At 42.0% G+C, this 17847-nt stretch overlaps 1 long non-coding RNA gene across 1 annotated transcript; it reads left to right on the top strand.

Moving 5' to 3' along the window:
• The first annotated feature begins 16 nt into the window (after positions 1-16).
• Positions 17-16190, top strand: LOC117665326 (uncharacterized). The gene is made up of 4 exons (XR_015734590.1): positions 17-255; positions 12756-12876; positions 14687-14914; positions 15646-16190. It is a non-coding gene; the product is annotated as an uncharacterized LOC117665326 (long non-coding RNA).
• Positions 16191-17847: the final 1657 nt, after the last annotated feature.

Genomic DNA, 17847 nt, shown 5'->3' with positions numbered 1-17847 from the left:
GAGGCCGCGGAGCTTCGGTAAGGGCCGTGAGAGGCCTTTGGTCCCGCCGGCTCTTCTCTCTCTCTCTCTCTCTCTCTCTCTCTTTCCCGGGCGAGTCTCGGGGCCCTTTGCAGAAAAGGAGTCCCGTCTTCTTCGCGACGCCCGGCCCCGGGTTGCAGACGAGGCGAGCGGCTCTTCTGCCGGACCTGGGTCCGTCCGGAGCCTCTCGGAGCCCGCCGTGGAAAACCCCGGTGGGAACTGAGCCCCGTCGAGCAGGTCTTTCCTTAAGCAGCCCGGTCTCCTTCGAGCCAGGCCTGGTGGGGTTCCTGTTGCATTTTAGGGCGGGGGTGGGGGGAAAAAGAATAAAATATCGGGTAATCCTCGATTTACGACCGCAACGAGGTCCAAAATTTCTGTCGTTGAGACGTGTGTTAAAAAGGTTTTGCCCCGTTTTACGACCTTTCTTGCCACGGTGGTTAAATGAACGTCTTTTCTTGCCCCGTTTTACAACCTTTCTTGCCACGGTGGTTAAATTAATTTCTTTTGTTGCCCCGTTTTACAACCTTTCTTGCCACGGTGGTTAAATGAACTTCTTTTGTTGCCCAGTTTTACGACCTTTCTTGCCACGGTGGTTAAATGAATTTCTTTTGTTGCCCAGTTTTACAACCTTTCTTGCCACGGTGGTTAAATGAACTTCTTTTGTTGCCCAGTTTTACGACCTTTCTTGCCACGGTGGTTAAATGAATTTCTTTTGTTGCCCAGTTTTACGACCTTTCTTGCCACGGTGGTTAAATGAACTTCTTTTGTTGCCCAGTTTTACGACCTTTCTTGCCACGGTGGTTAAATGAATTTCTTTTGTTGCCCAGTTTTACAACCTTTCTTGCCACGGTGGTTAAATGAACTTCTTTTGTTGCCCAGTTTTACGACCTTTCTTGCCACGGTGGTTAAATGAATTTCTTTTGTTGCCCAGTTTTACGACCTTTCTTGCCACGGTGGTTAAATGAATTTCTTTTGTTGCCCAGTTTTACAACCTTTCTTGCCACGGTGGTTAAATGAATTTCTTTTGTTGCCCAGTTTTACGACCTTTCTTGCCACGGTGGTTAAATGAACTTCTTTTGTTGCCCCGTTTTACGACCTTTCTTGCCACGGTGGTTAAATGAATTTCTTTTGTTGCCCCGTTTTACGACCTTTCTTGCCACGGTGGTTAAATGAACTTCTTTTGTTGCCCAGTTTTACGACCTTTCTTGCCACGGTGGTTAAATGAATTTCTTTTCTTGCCCCGTTTTACAACCTTTTTTGCCACGGTGGTTAAATGAATTTCTTTTGTTGCCCCGTTTTACGACCTTTCTTGCCACGGTGGTTAAATGAATTTCTTTTCTTGCCCCGTTTTACGACCTTTCTTGCCACGGTGGTTAAATGAATTTCTTTTGTTGCCCCGTTTTACAACCTTTCTTGCCACGGTGGTTAAATGAACTTCTTTTCTTGCCCCGTTTTACGACCTTTCTTGCCACGGTGGTTAAATGAATTTCTTTTGTTGCCCCGTTTTACGACCTTTCTTGCCACGGTGGTTAAATGAACTTCTTGTGCCGTATCCGTCATCGGACGTTGGCGATCATGTTGGCGATCCTATTTTTTGTCAACAGCCGCATGAAAAAGTGCTGCTGAGTTATATCCAAAGCGGGTCCCTTAAGATTTCTTTTTTTTCCCCGTTTTAAAAACATTTTAATGTGTCCCTATTTTTTAAAAACCACCAAATGCCCCTTTTGTGTTCGACTCTCGATTTGTCTGCTAATATCGTCCCTCTGAAACTGCACGTTACGTCATTCTGAAGACCAACCCTGGCCGTCTAAAGATATTCTTCACCGATGGATTTTCGTGTGTTTATGAAACACGGAAAAACTACAGAAACTTTTCCACACACTGAGCGTTTGTGTGATTGTATGAATCTGTTAAGTGGATCACCAAGTTGGATTTGGCATTTCTTCTCTTGTGGGCCCTCTCATGTTTGATGTGGGTGTCTTGACCAATGCAGCTTTTGACAGTCCCTAAGATTTTGAAGCCTCGATGTTCTTCTGTCTGGACCTCATTTGCCTTCAGTTTTTTTCCCAGGCAGCTTATCTATCACCTCCTCATTTGTGATTTTGTTAAACCCAGCTTCTACGGAACCGCCACGTCTGTAAATCCACATTTCAAATGTTTCTAAAATGAACAGCTGGGGTTAATAAGTTATTAGCACGGTTGTTAAGTGAATCTGGCTCTTCCCAGCTTGATTTGATTGGTTGCGAAAAAAGGATTGAGTGCAGTGGTAAAATCCAAATTTTTTGACTACCGGTTCTGTGGACGTGGCTTGGTGGGCGTGGCAGGAGAAGGATACTGCAAAACCTCCATTCCCACTCCACTCCTGGGGGAAGGATTTTGCAAAATTCCCATTCCCACCCCACTCGGGGGCCAGCCAGAGGTGGTATTTGCCGGTTCTCCGAACTGCTCAAAATTTCTGCTACCGGTTCTCCAGAACCTGTCAGAACCTGCTGGATTTCACCCCTGATTGGGTGACCCCCCCAGACGCTGCAACCGTCGTAAACATGAGTCGGTGGCCACACGCCTGGATTTGGATCACTTGACCGCAGGGATGCTGTAACAGATTTTTAAGTGTGAAAAACCGTCGTAAGTCACATTTTTCACTGCCATTGTAACTTTGAATGGTCACTAAACAGGGTGTTGTAAGTGGAGGACTTACCTGTACGTTTTGCTTGTGGCTGCAACAGCCACCACCCCTTCTGGTGTCTTCCAGAAGCCACAGAGATGGGGTTGAAGAGCTGCTCAAGAGCAACCTGATTACATGGAGGTCCCCCCCTGCCCTAACCAGCCCTTTCCCCCATACTTGGCCCTGGAGCCATGGAAATGATGTTGCCACTGCCTCCCCCTCCTCAAAACAAGCCCCTCAGTTACAGGTAACTCTCACCTTTTTTGTTTAAGATCAGTGACATAACAGTTGCTCCTCACCTGACATGTTGAATGATGACAGAGCCAATTATTTGGCATGTATTGGAAATAATCACATATAATATATAATCTTGACATAGTCGGTTTGGTGCACCTTTGGGAGAATGTTTAGTAATAGTTAACTCTGATTGAAAAAGGCCAGGTTGGAAGGAGAACTGTAGAATTTGTTCCATTCTATTATAAGAATGGTTGGCATGATGGCAGTGCAAATGTGCAGAAGTGGTACAGCCTTGTTACAGAATTCCCAGCCATTTTTAGAGTGAAGGGTAAGTGTCAGCTTTATTAAGAGCAGCGTCTTGATCTGACATAACACTTGCTCCTCACCTGACATGTTGAATGATCACACAGCCGATTATTTGGCATACAGTCCATAATCACACGTAATATATACTGTTAACCTAAAGCCGCTTTGGTGCACTTTTAAGGAATATGAGTTTAGTAATAGTTAACTCTGATTGAAAAAGGCCAGGTTGGAAAGGAGAGCTGTAAAATTTGTTTCATTCTATTATAAAAATGGTTGGGATTATGGCATTGCAAATATGCAGAAGTGGTCCAGCCATTTCCAGCCATTTTTAGAGAGTGAAGGTGTCAGATTTATTGTTAAAACCAGTAATCCAACATAACAGTTACTCCTCACCTGATATGTTGAATGATCACAGAACCAATTATTTGGCATCTAGAGTTTGGTATACTTTGGGGAATCCGAATTTAGTAATAGTTAACTTTCTAATTGAAAAAGACCAGGTTGGAAGGAGATCTATAGAATTTGTTTCATTCTATTATAAAAATTGTTGGGATTGTGGCATTTCAAATAGGTGAAAGTGATACAGCCTTATTAGTGCATTTCCAGCCATTTTTAGAGAGAGGGATCTATTTTAGTAACTGCTGCTTACACAGGTTTTTTCTAAGTGCAATATTCCCTGTAAATTTAATATTTTTCCTCTACTGGAATTCCTATGGTTGTTTGTCAAATACTTTATTTAAGCCCAGCATCTGTTTAATGTGTTTCTGAGAAGAAAATATAATTTTATTAATAACTAAATCTCTTCAGTCAAATTTCTTTGTGCTAGCTTCTTAAAAATAAGTGTTTAGTATAAAAGCAAGAGGCAATGAATATGTTCTTTTGGGGAAACTTTTTTTTAAATATAGGTCAGTGTTGTTATATATTCCTTCATTTCCAGGATCGATCACTAGAACCATATTGTCCATGCATATCCAAAACCCAAAATGCAAAATGCAAACTGAATTGCCACAGGCATCTCAGACCAAACCAGCTGTGTTGTGTGTTCCAGATAATTGGGGGTTAAAGGAAAGAAAGGGGGAGTAGATAACAGCAATAAAAACAAAAAACAACCTGTGGACCTTCCCTTCCCGAAGATGTGCAACATTAGGCATCTGGCCCCTCACCCTTTATGGTTTTGGGAAATGAGGGACAAAGGCCAGTATCGACCAGTACTGAAGAAGGATTGGGGTGTATTGTTTATTCATTTAAAATATTTGTATAGGTGGTTTAGAGCAGAGGTCTCCAACCCTGGCAACTTTAAGATTTGTGGACTTCAACTCTCAGAATTCCTCTGAGCTGGCTGAGGGATTCTGGGAATTGAAGTCCACAAATCTTAAAGTTGCCAAGGTTGGAGACCCCTGGTGTAGAGCACACCTCTGGGCAGCTCACAACAATAAAACCATAAAAGCCACAACAACCCAATGCCTAGTCATTTTACTGGAATGCTTCAGCAACCTTCCTCAGGGTCTCATCACTTAACACAATGCATATAGCTAGAATCACATATTTTGGGCATTCCGGAAGGCTGGGGGCCTGCCGGATCTCACGGAAGACAAAGAGTGTTCCACAGAATAGGAGCCATCACGGAAAATGTCATCTAGAGATATTTCAAGGAAGGGGTATGGACCATGTCTATTCTGTCCATTCTATCCAATGGATGGGGCAGATCCGTTCGGAGAGGCAATCCTGCAAATAATCTGACCTCCTACCATGTAGGGCTTTGAAGGTGATAACCAGTGCCTTAAATTGCACTCAGAAATTATGAGCCTGTGCAGTTTGTGCAACGGGGCTGTGGGCAAACTGAGTGACACCCAACATTTTTGCATGCCGCATTCTGGACTTACCACAGTCAAGTGAACATTTGAAGATACAGTGGTAACTACAGTGGTAATAAAATGATTTATGATCATTTTTCACATACACAATCATTACAGTACCCCCATGATCACGTGATCAAAATTCAGATGTTGGCAACTGGTTCATTTATGACGGTTGCACTGCCCGTGGGTCATGTGATCCCCTTTTGCGATCTTCAGACAAGCACAGTCAGTGGGGAAGCCAGATTTGCTTAACCACCGGATTAGTAATTTAGCAATTGCAGTGATTAACAACTCTGAAAGAAAGGTCTTGAAATGGGGCAGAACTCACTTATCAAATGTCTCACTTAGCAACAGAAATTTTGGGCTCAGCTGCGGTCGTAAGTCGAGGGTGACCTGTATAACTTTAGGGTGATTTTCAAAGGCACCCTATATAGAGCACATGGGGCACCCTATATAGAGAACTGGGGTGAAATCCAGTAGGTTCTGACAGGTTCTGAAGAATCGGTAGTGGAAATTTTGAGCAGTTTGGAGAACTGGCAAATACTACCTCTGGCTGGTCCCAGAGTGGGGAGGGAATGGGGATTTTGCAGTATCCTTCCCCTGGAGTGGGGTGGGAATGGAGACTTTGCAGTATACTTCCCCTGCCATGCCCACCAAGCCACGCCATGCCACGCCCACCAAGCCACGCCCACAGAACCGGTAGTAAAAAAAATTGGATTTCACCACTGGGTTAGAATTAGAGCTCTTTAAAATTGGATCTCAAAATGAAACTGTGATGATGGCAGACCTCATGGGGCCCTAACCCTAACCCTGGATGACTTTTCTACTTTCAATGGGGCTTCCATGCAATTTGCCTAGGATTTCTAGGGAGAAAGACTAAAAAGCAGACAAGTTCACTAGGCATAAAGACACTCCTCCAAATTGAACTGTCATGTTGGGGGTTTTTCGGCCAGACCTCATCGGGGCAGTGAGTATGACGAGTGCAGGTATGATGGTGTCATATGTTTTATTTTTATTTTATTTATTTATTTTCGTCAAGCATGTATTAGATAACAGACACAAGTATAAACATGATTATGATTACATGGAATGGATACGAATAAAAGGGAACATTCGGACAGGGATGGTAGGCATGCTGGTGCGCTTATGCACGCCCCTTAAAGACCTCTTAGGAATGGGGTGAGGTCTACAGTACACAGTCTAAGGCAGGGGTCTGCAACCTTAAACACCCAAACAGCCATTTGGACCTGTTTCCCACAGGAAAGAAAACACCGGGAGCCACAAAACCCTTTCTGTGCCTGACTATTTTTTGAGTGGCCACAAAACTAACATGTAGTTGAATTAAACGTTCTGTTTTCTTCTGAAACTTTTCTTTTCTTGGATTTATTCGTAGTTGGCCTACCAGGGGTTGAAAAGCTCAATGAATTGCGTGCCGGCGGGTGTCACACATTGGCGGTTGTGATGCATATTTTGAGTGACAGGGAGCCACAGCAGAGGGGTGAAAGAGCCACATGCGGCTCCAGAGCCGCAGGTTGCTGACCCCTGGTCTAAGGTTAAAGTTTTGGGGGTTTGAGGAAAAAATCACAGAATTAGGTAGTGCATTCCAAGCATTGACCACTCTGTTCCTGAAGTATTTTCTGCAATTGAGTTTGGAGTGGTTTACCTTGAGTTTGTATCTATTGTGTGCTCATGTATTATTGCGGTTGAAGCTGAAGTAGTCATTGACAGGTAGGACAACGTAACAGATAATTTTATATCCTACGCTTAGGTTGGACTGAAGAGGACGAAGTTCTAAATTGTCTAAGCCCAAAATTTCAAGTCTGGTATTATAAGGTATTTTGCTGCAAGCAGAGGAGTGGAGGACTCTTCTCATGAAATATCTCTCTACTCGTTCAATTATATTAATGTCTTGATATGCAGTGCGGGTTCCAGGTGAAAGGGCAAAGTACATAATTTCTAACCTCATTACCACTGGAATAACCTGACTTAACCTTCCTAGATAAGAAGAGAGGTTGCTTGTGGGAGTCTCTGCTGCAGGAGACCCATGCAGGTCCTTCTGATGATAGGTTGGAAGCAAACACACCTTAAGCAGTGATAGCCCAAATTCCCTAGAAAGCACTAATTGACTACTTTTAGTCAAAATACAGAAGATTTTATCTCTGGGCTTTTTCTTTTTTTCCAGGACTATGACAGCTTGTATGTTCATATTTTGATAGGAAATTCCAGCCCCACCTCCAAAAAAAAAAATTAGCAGATGGAAACAGCCAAAACTCATCTTGTTATTCTGAGTGGCAATACAGGTAGTCCTTGACTTACGATCCCACTTGAGCCCAAACTTTCTGTTGTTAAGTGAAGACATTTGTGAAGTGAGTTTTGCCCCATTTTACAACCTTTCTTGCCACGGTTGTTAAGTGAATCACCGCCATTGATAAGTTAGTCCCCTGGTTGCTCAGTGAATCCGCCTTTTCCCCCATGGACTTTGCTGGTCAGATCATCACACAAAAGGGGGATCGCGTGACCTTGGCACACAGCGACGGTCATAAATATGAACCAGTGGCCAAGCGTCGGAATTTTGATCACATGATCATGGGAATGCCGGGAGGGCGTAACTGTGAAAAACGGCCGTAAGTCACTTTTTTCAGTGCCTTTGTAACTTTGAGCGGTCCTTAAACGAACTGTTGCAAGTCGGGGACTACCTGTACAGAGTAACAGCAAAACCACCTGCACTCTATGCTCCTTTTTAGGAGGGAGCGGCTTCCCTTAGTCTTTTCTGCATGACCACTGGCTTCTTTCTATCCAATCCCTTGCCTGTGGACCTTCCCAGCATGGCCGACTTCCTGTCCGTCCGCTTTGGCAGTCCCCTTCCCCCCCACACCTCTCTTTCAACGACCTTCCCAACATGGCCGACTTCCTGTCCTTTCTCTGCAGCAGTCCCCCTCCCCCTTTACTCCCTTTGGAAAAAGATCCTCTTGGCGTCCCTCTTTTCCACCTCTACCCTTCGGAGATTCTTCCTTAACATTAGTTCCGCGCAATGGTCCGAATAGCACGGCGGCAAATAGGAGGAAAAGAAGCCTGGCAATGGGGCAGGTGAGCCAGCCCAGCCCCTCATTTCCTGACTGAGCAGCCTGGGTGGAAGTAATCCCTGAAGTCTACGGTAGATACAAACGCACCATTCTTCCTTAATTACCTAGTTAGCAAGGGAGCCGCCTCGCTTTTCCCCACCCCGTTCCTTCCCGTCCACTCATTTGCTCATCGCCCATATGTTCTGGGCCTTTCATTGTTTCTCTTAAGGATGCGGCTGCGAACCGGTGGTAGCAGCGCCACCCGAGGTTGCGAGACCGGTCTCTTTGCATTCTAGCTTTAGGAAAACGACGAGTCAAATGGGGGAACGTAGAGATAAACTCTATTTGCCTGCATCATACACTTCAGGGTTCTTTCGGCAGGCTTCGGCGGTCCTAAAAAGGCTCTCGGGCTCCTCTTACAGGCGGGAAGCGGGCGGGCACCTTCAGGGGTTTTTGGGATCCAGGTCAGAGTTAGGGTAGGGAGCGGGGTTAGGAGTCACTTCAAGGGCTGCGATTCAGTGCAGCTGTTGGCTTCATGATGTTTCCCCAGCGTCTGAATTCAGGGATTTGGGGGTATGGCAGCACATTATCCTATTGCGCGTTTCTGTATTAGATTTCAATAGATCCCATTTAAAGTATCTTGTCACCCAGTCATTTCCTCCTCTCCCAAATATGATGAGGCCAACGTGTTTTTATTTAATTTTTATTTTATTTAACAATATTTTTGTTTGAGCTGACATGCAATAGATTTACAATTTAAAGAAATAGCTATTTCTTTAATGAGGTTAAATGTATTTATAACATATATATTGTATTAAATATACATTCAATTGTAATATATATTTGCGTATGTATAAATTAATAATAAATAGACCAATGTAAAATATATATTGTATATTATAAATATACATAATATATTACCTCTAAGAAAGATGGATGGATTGATGATGGGTGGGTCGGTGGGTAGGGTAGGTAGGTAGGTAGATAGGTAGATAGATACCGTGTTTCCCCAAAAATAACACCTGTTTTATATTTTTTTTGAACCCTGAAATAAGCGCTTGGCCTTATTGCCATGTGCTCAAAAGCCCAATTGGGCTTATTATCAGGGGATGTCTTATTTTGGGGAAAACAGAGTAGAAGATAGATAGATAGATAGATAGATAGATAGATAGATAGATAGATAGATAGATAGATAGATAGATAGATAGATAGATAGATAGATGATAGATAGATGATGGATGATGGATGGATAGATAGATGAGAGAGAGAGAGAGAGAGAGAGAGAGAGAGAGAGAGAGAGAGATGATAGTGGATGGATGGATAAAATGGACAAAATAAGAGATCCTTGAACTGATGGAATGCTACTACAACAGCAGAGCTAATGAGAGGGGATATATGAAGCATATGTGAGAACTATGGATGAACAGAAAATCAGCATCCAGCCTGCAGACAGCTACTGCAGTTACCCAGCACTTCAGCATAGTGAAGAGGAAGCTGCTATCACAACTTGAGATAGACCAACTACTTGTATCTCATGTTCAATAAGACCTAGAACAACCGGATGTGCACCCAGCCTTAAGTCAGAACATTATTACCACCCTCTTCTTTTCAGAGCAGAGATGGATTGTGTCATCCAGCCTTTCCCTGACTTGATAACCTTTAGCTGTGGTAGAGGCCATTGCATTCAATCTGCAGCCCGAGGACGCTTCCTGGGGATGATGGGATTGTAGTCCAACATATTAGAATGTTAGAGCTGATTGATTTAACCGAAGCTTTCCTAGGTATAGAGGAGAAACCTTCTTTTGCCGTGTTTTTGTGGTTTAAGTCATTCCGGTTTGCATAGAATTCCACTTATACACTCATGTGAATACATTCTGTCGGTTAGAGGCACCTCTGAATGAGAAAGCACGCCTCTCTCTAATGGAAAGCATACAACTTGAGCTGACTCTGATTTCTGTCCGATAGTTTTTTTCTTTTTCTTTTTCTGTATTTAATCAGCTTCCAGGCACAGTAGGAGAGAAGAAAGGAAGGTGGTGTATTGGCTTCTCTGCCAAAGGGAGGAGAGAGGGGCAACTCTTAAGAAGGGCCTGCCTTCAAAGAGATCCACCCCCTCCCCCCGATCCGGAGGGATTCTCTTCCAGGGGGTTTCGCACTGGAGGCTCTTTTGAAGATTTCTGGATTTGGACTGAACAGGTGGTCTTAATTCTTACTAGCTCTTTCACCGAGCTGGAGCTATACAACTCCCCAGGAAGTCTGCTTGGCTTTGGTTCCTGGAGGGGCGAAAACCACGGGGAACCTCTACTTTTCTCTAACCCGGTTTTATCTTTATTGGAGCGGCTGTAGTCCTCCATTACACTCGCCCAGCAAAACCCACCGAGGATTGAGTCTCTTTGTTAGCGCGTAAAGACCAGAGGCATTCGGTGTGATGGAATAACTAAGAGAAGCTGTGAGCCTGGCCAGTCTGCAGGTCAGTCTATGATTCCAAATTTACTACTGCTACTAGGTAGCTCTAGGTTGATCCTTCCTGTGCAGTTGGGGTGTGTTTTGTGTGTGTGTGTCCTTGACTCACAACAGTTTGTTTCGTTGACCATCCAAAGCTACAACGGCACACAGAAAAAAGTGACTTACGGCTTTTTCAGAGTTATGACTTTTTTCACAATTACGACCTTTGCAAGCATCCCTGTGGTCATGTGATCAAAATTCAGCCACTTGGCAAAATGGTTCATACTTATGACCATTGCCATGCCATGTCCCAAAGTCACGCGATCCCCTTTTGCGACCTTCGGACAAGCAAGCCAAGTCGACGGGGAAGCCAGATTCGCTTAACAACCAGGTTGCTAACTTATCAGCTGCCGTGATTCACTGTACAACTGTGGCAAGAAAGGTTGCAAAATGGGGCAAAACTCAGTGGAAATGTTGGGTTCAGTTGTGGTCGTAAGTTGAGGACTACCTGTATTGCACTGCCTCATTGGCTTGATGTTAGATTACCCAACTAATCGCTGTGTTAGAGCCAGTTTGGTCTAGTGGTTAAGGCACCAAACTGGAAAAGAAACGGGCCATGAGTTCAAGTCCTACCTTAGCCATGAAAGCAAGCTGGGTGATTTGGACCAATCATTCTCTCTCAGCCCAACCCACCTCATAGGATGGTGGGGGGGGGAAGAAAGAGGAGGCAGATGTGTTGGATATGTTAGCTACCTTGAATTATTTGTAAAAATAATAAGGGTGGGATATAAATGAATGAGAATAAAGATGTTTTGCCTTTCTCAATGAGCAGAATTATCATTCTTTTCCAATGCCATTTCATTTCCTTCTTTTCATTTCCTCATCTGCATTCATGGGGATTACATACTTTGCTGATATATACAGAGAGGAAGGGAGATACTTTAAAGTCACTTAAATCCTAATTTCTTAAATAATTGCATGATCTCAATCCACTACATATATGTAGAACCCCAATAAAATGGAGAGGGAGGACCTAAAGGCCTAAAGAAAGTACTGACAGGGGAAAATTTTGAATCGGTTCCTTATTCTCACTTTTCCTTCTAATTATTTTTGCTCCACTAGTGTTCTTTCCAGAGTGACATCTTTTGCTGATATACTGTAGACCAGGGGTCTCCAACCTTGGCAACTTTAAGCCTGGTGGATTTCAACTTCCAGAATTCCCTAGCCAGCTTTGCTGGCTGAGGAATTCTGGAAGTTGAAGTCCTCCAGGCTTAAAGTTGCCAAGATTGGAGACCCCTGTTGTAGACCTTACCAGAGTAAGTAAGTGAATAGTGGCAGCGTGGGAGAAGTAAAGGAATTTCAACACTAGCCACAAGAGACGCTGTAATAAGTATTATTTCAGCATTAACCTCAAGAGATTGAAACCTTTCATAAAATCTTCATTTTTTAAAAAAAAAACCACCTAATTTTAAATTTTTAAAATGAAAAAGGTTAGGTTTTTGAATTATATCATTTTTAACTTCTATTTTTATCATTTTTCATTTAAAAAAAGGAAAATAGTTTTCAAAAATTAATTACACTTTTTAAAACATCGTGCAGAGTAGGTGCTGTGAATGCATTCTGTGGAAGAGCCCAGTGATATCTGTACCAAATGTAAACTAATTGAAACAGCTGAATTAAAACTTAAGAGTCTAGTGATAAGTTTCTGAGACTCAAAACAACAAAAAAGAAACCCCAATTAAAGGGAAGCAAACTGCAATCAAACTTAACACAACAAGGAACAAATAACTGAGAAAATGGACCTTTGGTGACATGTCACTCATAGAAGGAAAAAAAAACCCAGTCCAGTCCAGCCCCATTGGAGCTAAATAATCAATTTCATAACCTCCCTTTGGAAGAAGAAAGCATGCAGACAACTGGAGAAGTGATATCATCAAGTGTACCAGTGCAAGAAAAAAAAAGTAGATCAGACTTCCTCAAGGAAATAAAACAACAGCAGCCTATGTTGGTGATAGGATACTTATTGCTCAGGGAAAGTACCAACAATTTGTAGACTGGACAATCTTATCTAAGGAGGTTTGCTGTCTTGTTTCCCAGGAGCAAAGATCAAAGACGTAGTGAGAGACTTACTAAAATAAAGTCCACATATTATGCCTTCTCTTTTAGTGGGACGAATAATACGACAGAGAGCCTGAAAAACAATATCAAGAGACTTATGAGCAGCTAGGCTTGAAAGCCAAAGAGATGGGGACACGGCTGGTGGTTTCCTCTGTACCCCCAATCAAAGGTAGGCATCCAATGAGGGAATGTAGAATGTCAAGAGTTTTGGCAGCATAACTAGTAGTATGAGATAAACCCAAGAGCAAAACACAGTACACAGCACACAGAGCCTTTTATATAAATAACAGTGGTTTTATCTACAGTTAAATATTTACAGACTTATAAGTGGTTAAATACCTTATCATACAGCTACTGATACACAGAGAGCAATTGAAATACATAACGAGAGAACAGGAAGTAGAATGCATGAGGAGAGGAAAAACCCACTAATGGCTTCCCTTATATAGGCAGCTTCTTACCCCCCTTCTTAAAGTGGCAGTAGCTCTGCTACCTCATTCCAGCTTCCAGTTGCCTCTGCTTACAACTTCTCATCAGCTTACAGCTATTAACTCTTCATACACTGACACAGAACTTAATTTGAACCACTGGCTTAAGGGATTGTGCTGTGGAGAGAACTTTGGATTCTTAGAGTACAGTCTACAATACCTGTATTGGGGGGTTGGGTTCTGGCAGGGGATGGGGCTACCTCTTACAAGAACCATGAAGAACATTTTTGGAAACCAACTGGCTTTGCCTTATTTGAAGATCTTTAAACTAAAACTGGAGAGAGGGAGGGAGACCAATTTTAGGACCCAATCCCAAGCATAAACCTCAAGGCAACCAACCAAGTTTTTTATTTATTGGTTCGATTTATATGCCACCCTTCTCCGGAGACTCAGGGTGGCTTACAATGCGTTAAGCAATAGCCTTCATACTTTTGTATATACCTGCTTAGTAGGGCTTTCGTGGGACCCCTAAGCGGTGTTCTTTTTAATACAAAGTCAGCTTATTGCCCCCACAATCTGGGTCCTCATTTTACCTACCTCGGAAGGATGGAAGGTTGAGTCAACCTTGAGCCTGGTGAGATTTGAACTCGCAGTAATTGCAGGCAACTGGTAGCTAAGTGCTACTTTAACAGCAGTTTAGTCGACTGCACCACCAAGGCTCATATGCACCACCAAGGCTCAAAAGTACATGCTTTTGTCATATTATCAAGCCATCTTGTTTCCTCTTGCCCTCTTTTTCTCTTGCTCTTGATTTTCCCAAACATCAAGATTTTTCCTGATGACACTTATCATTGTATGTATCCCAAACGCCTAAGTTTTAGTTTCATTATTAATATTTCAAATAGGTAAAGGTAAAGGTTCCCCTCGCACATATGTGCTAGTCATTCCCAACTCTAGGGGGCAGTGCTCATCTCTGTTTCAAAACTGAAGAGCCAGCGCTGTCCGAAGACGTCTCCGTGGTCATGTGGCTGGCATGACTAAACGCCATAGGCGCACAGAACGCTGTTACCTTCCCACCAAAGGTGGTCCCTATTTTTCTACTTGCACTTTTTACATGCTTTCAAACTGCTAGGTTGGCAGAAGCTGGGACAAGTAATGGGAGCTCACCCTGTTACGCGGCACTAGGGATTCGAACCACTGAACTGCCGACCTTTTGATCAACAAGCTCAGCATCTTAGTCACTGAGCCACCGCGTCCCTATTTAGAATAAGGATCAGGTTTTATTTCATCTAATAATAAATTAAAATAATTCATTTTACTGGCCAAGCTATTCCAACCCTACAATTCATATATTATTTTTTCTTTCTTTCAGTCTTCCTGATCATCTGGCTTTTACAGATATATGTTGTGATTGGCCTTCAAAATGCATACCTTTGTTGTTAGTAAAACGTCTGTGAACTTATTAGTTCCATAGATTATCCCAGGAGGAGAAACATTTGGCTCCCTGCAAATCTTGATTGAAACATTTTAATTTTGTCTCTCCCTATTTAGGCAATATCTGGGTTTGAGGACAATCAAGGAATGATAGTGGAGATAGCAATATTTTTCTCTCCCACCCCCTCCCAGTTTTTGGAGGAGATAGATATTTTTTTTTAAGAGAGTTAATTCTACCTTTATGTGGTTTCTACATCAAACTGGTAGCTAATCAAAATGCAGTGGTGCAGTCAGAAGAAAGGAAGGGGTTTGCCAGAAAAAAAGCAGCAAATGGATTACTTTTAGGTAAGAAGGGCTGCCTATTATATGTAGCTTGAGATTTATCAAAGTAAATATATTTATTTTTAATAATATAATTTAATAGTATTTAAACTTACAGAATAGAATTCTTTATTGACCAATTGTGACTGGAAACACAAGGGATTTGTCTTAGGTGCATATGCTCTCAGTGTACATAAGGAGAATAAAATACATTCATCAAGAATAAAAAGATACAACAGTTAGTGATAGTCAAGGTTACTAATAAGCTATCAAATCGTACTAGGAAACAAATAAAAACAATATAATTGAAAGATACAAGCAACATGGTTATAGTAATAAGTGGGAAGAGATACATACCAGTATGGAAGAGAAGAATAATAGCAATACAGTGTTAGTAAATTATTTGACAGTGTTATGGGAATTAGTTGTTAAGCAGAGTGATGGCATTTGGGAAAAAACTGTCCTTGTGTCTAGTTGTTTTGGTGTGCAGTGCCCTATAGCGTCTTTTTGAGGGTAGAAGTTGAAAATAATATATATTATAATATACATATATATATTATTGCTTTGTTTTTGTTTCTTTGTAACCCAAGGAGAAAACTCCTGTCCTTCTAGAATATAGTCAGTAGATGGCAGGATGGATCAAGCAATGGTTTAGAAACTACAGCCGGCTGCCTAAAAACAGATGAGTATAGTAAAGAGATACCAGCTGGTGCTGACAATAATTCCCTCAAACTTGTTATTTGATCTCTCTGCAGATGTTCGGAAGTCCTAGCAGCCATGAAGTCCTAGAAGCCATTGAAGCTCTCTCTGGGAAGTTTGCCCAGAAATGATCAAATCCTCAATTAGAAAATATGTCTTGGTCCTTCTGAGAAGTTGATTGTTAAATTGGTTGGAGAAGCTGAACTTTATGTGAACGTTTGGCCATAAGAAACTTTAGGGTCATCCTCCTTTTAACCGAAATATACCAATAAGCTATGCAAGCAACTTTATTTTCATAAATATCCGTCTTTCTTGGCAGAGCAGGTGCATTAGTTTAAAATCAAACAGTGTATCAAGAAATTATGAAAACTCGATTGCACCTTATTGCAAATTAAGATAATGTAAATTTCAGCTTGAACAAGTCATGTTTGATTGGTTTTTTTTTTTAAAAAAAGGTTATATTATGTCATAAAGATTCCTGAAATAAGTTACCCTTGAATGTCAAGAGGTGAAAAGGCCATTTCAAGATGAGTTTTGTTTTTTAAATGGAACAGTATGGTCAGCAATATTCATTCCAATAAAGGGCCAGTAAATCCAGAAATAGCTTCTTTGATTACCTGAAAATGTTGTTCATTTTTTGCTCTGTTCTTTCATTAACTTCCAGCCTTTCCTCTTGAAGATTAAGAGGCTGCATACAATAACTCCTTTCATTCTGTTCACACAGTAGCTACTGTGAGCAATATTGAGAGTGACTTCTGTGATCCAAAGTCATCCCACGATTTCAGCAACGGAAATTATTACAAAGAAAATTTACTGGCGTCTTAATTTACTCCAGTGTATTCATATACCCCAAGGTTTGGAAGATTGATGGCTGTGTGGTGGCACAGTGGTTAGAATGCAGCATTGCAGGTTAATTCTGCCCACTGCCAGGAGTTCGATCCTGACCGGCTCAAGGTTGACTCAGCCTTCCATCTTTCCGAGGTCAGTAAAATGAGGGCCCAGATTGTTGGGGGCAATATGCTGACTCTGTAAACTGCTCAGCGAGTGCTGTAAAGCACTATGAAGCGGTAAATAAATGTAGGTGCTATTGTTATTACTATTTCCTGTGCCAACACACAAATAATTGAGATGGGGAGCTATAATAAAGAAAGGTGGCTCAAAAAGGTAAGAGGTGCTGGAGGGGAATGAGAAGGCATCTTAGACTAGATTTCCCAGTCTGGTTATATACTTATATGTTGGACATCAACGTCTGTCATCACCTGGCCAGAAGCTGAGGAAGCTTCATCCAGTTGGTTAGAGAGCTATTGAGTTTTTAGTTAAAAAGCAGAAACCAATTGGACAAGATCATATAATTGGTTATATTATTTACAACAGAATCCACATTCAATGAAGTGCTTTGATTCCTATGAATATAAAACCCAATAGCCCACCTAGCAGTTTGAAAGCCTGCAAATGTGAGTAGATTAATAGGTACCACTTCGGTGGGAAGGTAACAGCGTTCCGTGCACCTCTGCATATAGTCATGCTGACCACATGATCATAGAAATTGTCTTTGGATGATGCTCACTCCCTTGGCCAAGAAACAGAGATGACCCTTGTACCTTTACCTTACAACCCAATGATATATCAGCCTACAAAAATCTGTACAAGTGTTGCTAAAGAAACGAGCTGCTGGTGGAATGCTCATGTGTGTGTGTGTGTGTGTGTGTGTGTGTATGTGTGTGTGTGTGTGTGTGTGTTTGGCACTGGAAGAATAGCAATATGCCAGGTAAACCTATTTTATGGGATTGCATTTCATTTAACAGAGATGCACATTAGAAAAGCCCACTCACTTTAATCATTGGGAATGGCAGGAATTTCAAGTAGAGAAGCATCATTAAACATGATCCCAAATGGTACTCAAACTCTCTATCATTTTAAGGAAAAGACTGTTGGGTTAAACCTGTGAAGTTTGCACCAACACTAACTGATCATCACACATCACACATCCTTTCCTTTCCTAAGCCAGTCAGCATGTAGCCCAGTAATAACTATCCAATGAGTACTCAGATGCACAGTAAAACACCCATCTCACGTCAGAAACAATTTCTTTTAGAAAGCTACTGAATGAATGATTGCCCTATAGTTTGAGTTGCTGAAGCATTTTCTTAACAATCCGTGGTTTCCTGACTAATATAAATAGGTTGATTCCATGGATAAACTCTGGATACCTCTGATGTTGCCTTGTTTGAAACAGACTGCCAGTTACAGATTAAAAA

This window comes from Pantherophis guttatus, chromosome 5 (genome assembly GCF_059756535.1).
Source record: "Pantherophis guttatus breed Tessera chromosome 5, ASM5975653v1, whole genome shotgun sequence".
NCBI lineage: Eukaryota > Metazoa > Chordata > Lepidosauria > Squamata > Colubridae > Pantherophis > Pantherophis guttatus.
This window is presented reverse-complemented; position numbering and strand designations above follow the sequence as displayed.